Source organism: Triticum aestivum, chromosome 3D (genome assembly GCF_018294505.1).
Source record: "Triticum aestivum cultivar Chinese Spring chromosome 3D, IWGSC CS RefSeq v2.1, whole genome shotgun sequence".
Taxonomy (NCBI): Eukaryota; Viridiplantae; Streptophyta; class Magnoliopsida; order Poales; family Poaceae; genus Triticum; species Triticum aestivum.
The window spans coordinates 549,588,445-549,593,788 of record NC_057802.1 but is presented as its reverse complement, the minus strand read 5'-3'; positions in this window follow the sequence as shown (position 1 = coordinate 549,593,788).

The window sequence follows — 5,344 nt, the reverse complement described above, 5'->3', positions numbered from 1 at the left end:
AGGGCAGCGTTTGGGTGGATGGCGCTTCATCTTCGAGGCTCCAACCCTCCTCGAATTCGTTCACTGTGATGAAGTCGACGGAGTTCCGGCGTAGATTCCTGCTATCTCCTTTGGGGACGAGGTTAGGGTTTCTCATCGTGCATGCGGGCCGGCGAGATTTGGTGTCGGGCGCTTCAGATCGATTCAAGGATATAATGGTGATGGCAGTGGCTCTGGGACGATGGTCTTTAGGGGCACATGCATGAAGATTTCCTATCTGTCATCAACCAGGTCAAGCCCGCTCTGGGAGGGGAACAATGAAAGCGGCGCGTTTGTGCCTCATTCTGGTGGTGGTAGTGGTTGTGGAGTGGAGCTGGGTCCTCGATGTAAATCTATGTTTAGGGTGCTTTGTATTTCTTATAAACCTTTATAATAGATCTATGTCCTATTTCACAAAAGAAAACTTGTTCAATACTGTTCAAATTTATAGAATAATATGGTAAATTTTACAACATCTAATGTCACATAGCATGAAAGTATATATTTTATACAAGGAAGCTAATGAAACAGATTTGATGGTCCAGATTTTTTTATGGGAAAAACTTACGGTCTATATATTCATCAATTGTCATGGTAATACAAAGAACCCCAAAAGTAATAGAAATTACATCCAGAGCCGTTGACAACCTAGCGACGACTACAAGCACTTGAGCGAGCCGAAAATATGCCGCCGTCATTGCTCCGCCCTACCTAGAGTTGAGAAAACCTTGTTGTAGTAAATAGTCAGGAAGTCATAGGTTGTGATCCTGGCTCAAAGAGAAAAGACAAAAATGAAGAAAAGGAATATAAAAAGAAGCTTATAAGCAAACGGTGCAAAGAGCAAAAGAAACATGAGTGGCAAGGATACTTGCAAGAAACATCAAGTTTTGTTAGTAGTAGAGTGGTAGCCAAGTGACCGAATCCTTGTTCTTATTGTTTCTCCTTGCATTTGTGCAACGCGAGCTTAGCCTTCGCTAGGCGAATTTTGTATGCTCATTTCCTTGGTTGCACAAGCCTGTTGCGCGTGCGTTTTTTTGTTCCCTTTCTATCCTTACATTTGTGATCACTTGCGTAGCTTTTCGAGTTCATTGTGATTTACTTTCAACTTTTTACAAATCTTGAACTTCAAATTGCTTAATTTCACGCCACTAATCGCTAGTAAGCTCCATTATAAGCCTTCTATGTAGGTTTGAGATTGGACAAGGCTCAATCCCAAGTTATTAAATTTGCTTTGACACTTGCGCGATCGCCTGATCCTTCACTAACATCGGTAAGAGGTCACTTTCGTATTGTTTATCTCCATTTCTACTCACAGCCTGCTCGAGTGTTTTGATGGATATGGAAGGTACATCTAATCCAGTCTATGACGACCAAGAAGACATTAACAACTACGCATCAAAGGCTCATCACTTCGGCCTCAAACGAGCCATCAATGACGCCAACACCATCCTACATGAGTGCATGGCAATCTTGTCACCGACTTGCATGCTGAGTTGCGTGAAGTCAAAACTCACAACAAGGACTACCTCAACTCCAAGTTGAATGCGCAAATGGACAAGATCATATAAATGTACGGTAAGTTTAACGCGACTACATCTTCATCGTCAACAAGATTCTATGCAAGTTCAAATGCTTCTAAGCATCCGCCACATGCAAATTCACAGCAACTAATAAGAACAAGAGCAAAATTGTTCTCCACAACCTCACTGTGGCAGTGAACTACAAGACCGCATATTGGATCATGAGCGATGAGACTGATGACAATGACAAGATTGAGAGGAAGGAGCCTATGATGAGCGCGACCATCAAGAAGAGGAAGAGCATACCCACATCGACAAAAAGAAGTTCATTGTCAATAACAAAGCGAATCAAGCGCATGAAGCTCTTCATTCCCAACAACATCTATATGAAGAACATGAACGGCAAGCACATGATGAAATACAAGAAGCACACGAGGCAAGACAAGAAGAAGAGGTGACTCAGAACAATGGGCTCAACTCCGACAATGAAGTGGGATCCCATCTAGATCTGATCTCCAGCCAGTGCTACCCCTACCTGATGCACCAACTGTCGGTACAAAATCCTGACAGTAATCACAATGGGGTTGTGCACGTAGCAGGATGCACAAATGGAATTCACACGAGGCAAATTTACCGAGGTTCGGGCCCTCACGGTGGAGGTGTACAATGGTGATGGGGTTTGGTGTATTATGGGATAGTAGCCTCGTATGAGCTTGGGTTTGGTGCACAATGGTGAGATCGCAAGGATGACATAAGTATGAGATGAGTTGTGAGGAGACCCTGCCTTGCCTTACATATGGGAGCAAGGTTAGAGTTTACCTAATAATGGGGTCGGTTATGATCTAGTCTATCCTTGCTAGATACTCCTAGATCCTCTAGCAATGTAGTCTTGTCCTACCACTATATCTCCTATGCCGAAATATGAAGAAAGTTGTGAGTGTATCTTAGGAACGAACCCGGGGTTGCTCTCACAAATGATTGTACTAAAGAAAACTAGAAAGCTCAATTCCAAGCAAGCAACCTCTGGTCCAACGGATGGGTTTTGGCAAATAGAGAACATGGACTCGATTCAACAAAGGTGGCCGCGGAATGAATAGCCCACTTATTTCGGGCAGGTGAATGGGAATGATGGAATTGAGTTACCGAGCTACCTCCACTCTTCAACTCGAGCTTTCGCTTCTGTTTTTCTCTTGTTTTGATTTATTAGTTTTTCACCCAAGTCATTGATGCACCATGGTGTATGCTAGTAGGTCATGTACCTGGCTCGCCCAATGACCCGATGGATCGACTCTTGGCTTACTAACACACCCTGGGGGCATGGCATCGTGGACAATTTATTTCTCGTTGGAAGCATAGTTTAGTTCTGGTTGCGAGCACAAATTGCGCTTAAAAAAAGTTTGTCAAAACCTATTAAGTTCATGTTTTAATATCTTGACGAGAGGAACATAAGGTGAAAATGGTTCATAATTCTAACGCGTGGTTCAAAAGATATTTCATTTTAAAAAAGGGATCTAAAAAACACAAAAGCCGCACATCTCTCCGGTATGTGTGGGAGAAATCTGGCTAAAACTCCTAGGTTACGACAACTAACGCACATGTCGTGCGCCATTTGTCATCATGAGGTTAGTTTTTAGTAACTTTTGCAAGGGATGTCCCTTAACTACTTATTTTGTTGAAATTGTGTGCTCTCACATTAATTTCACTAAGATACTGTAATCTGGGCCTTTCTTGGAAGGGTTTCATCACACATAATAGCATGCACTAGTAAATTATTTGTTTTGGTTGCAAGAGCTAACGATATAAAATTGGGGTCCAATTGAAAATGCAAAGATAATACATTCCAAACTCATTACAAAAAGAGGAACCCCTTTTCGCACTAGTGCTATATCTCGTTTATCGTTATGAGATACATGCTAGTGCCCCTGCAATGTGGGGAGATGTGGACCAGCCCAATTACCTCCACTTTTGGCAAGCTCCTATTCCAATTTGGGAGGTTTGAGTAAGATTCCAAGATTTTTTTTCTTCTCTATGTTTTTCTACCCGTTTATCTGTTTTTCTTTGTTGGGTTTTATTCTATTTTTGGCAGCTTCTATTTTATTTCCTTTTTGTCTTTTGTTTCTTCATTTTAAAATTCATGAACTTTTAACACCAGTTTTAGTGTACGAACATTTTGATGTCATATTATTTTTAAAAGTATGCGAATAATTTTTACATTTCATGAACATTTTAAATGCACATCGACATTTTTACAAATACACATTCAACAGTTTTTCTTAATATATGTTGAACCTTTTTTCATATACATGACTGATCATTTTTAAATTCTTATGTATTATAACAATTTTGTTAAATGGCATGAACATTTTTTTATATGTCATGAACATTATCTAAAAGTTTTGAGAAAACATTTATTTCATAATTTTTTTAATAAATGTCATGAAGAATGTTTAAACGTGTGAACATTTTTGGTGAATGACAAAAACTTTTTTAAAGTTATAAACATTTTTATATGCATCAATATTTTATTTAAATGTCAAGAGCAATTTAATTTTTTCATGAACATTTTTTCAGAGTGCATGGAACATTTAAAATGTTCATGAAACTTTTTTTAAATACATGAATACCTTTTTGAACTGCATGAAAATTTCTTTAAAATTACATAAAAATTTAGCATGCTTTACCCAAAATACACTGCAATGATTTTATAAATAGAGAAATAATAAATAATAAAAATTAATCAATGGAATTAAAAAATAAGCTCTTTTATATACGTGTATTTTTTAACTCACATACAACAACAACAACAAAGCCTTTAGTCCCAAACAAGTTGGGGTAGGCTCGATGTGAAACCTATAAGATCTCGTGACCAACTCGTGGCTCTGGCACATGCATAGCGAGCTTCCACGCACCTCTGTCCATAGCTAGTTCTTTGGTGATACTCCAATCCTTTAGGACTCTCTTAACGGACTCCTCCCATGTCAAATTCTGTCTATCCCGACCTCTCTTGACATTCTCCACACGCTTTAGCCGTCCGCTATGCACTGGAAGCTTCTGGATGCCTCCGCTGAATATGTCCAAACCATCTCAGGCGATGTTGGACAAGCTTCTCTTTAATTGGTGCTACCCCAACTCTATTCGTACATCATCATTCCGGACTCGGCCCTTCCTCGTGTGGCCACACATCCATCTCAACATACGCTTCTCGGCCGCACCTAACTGTTGAATATGTCGCCTTTTAGTCGGCCAACACTCGGTGCCATACAACATTGGGGTCGAACCACCGTCCTGTAAAACTTGCCTTTTAACTTTTGTGGCACTCTCTTGTCACAGAGAATGCCAGAAGTTTGACGCCACTTAATCCATCCGGCTTTGACCACTCACATACACAGAAGGATTTTTTTTTAGGCAATGCATAGAAGTATGTTTTTTTAGGGGAGCTCAGAAGCATGTAGTGTGACTTTTTTCATACAGCGACGTGTGGCGTGCCAAGGAAAAAAAGACGTAGGCCCACTTCGCACGAGACAAATGGGCCGGGCCAGCAGGTCATCGCGCGTGAGCGAGCCCTCCACCCGCTTGCTAAGAGCGAGCTATAACGGATCCCCGTTCTTCTCCTTCTTCCTCCCCTCCCCTCCCCTCCCCTCCCGCCCCCCAATTCGCCGGCTCCCGCGAGACCAAAGAATCCAAGAACTCGAAAAGCCCTCCGCCCGCTGGTGCTCCCTCCCTCCTCCCCGCCCCCGCCGTCCGCCGTCCGCCGGCCGCCGCCGCAGCATGGAGAGCACCGCCTCGGTGCTAGACCGCGCCTCCTC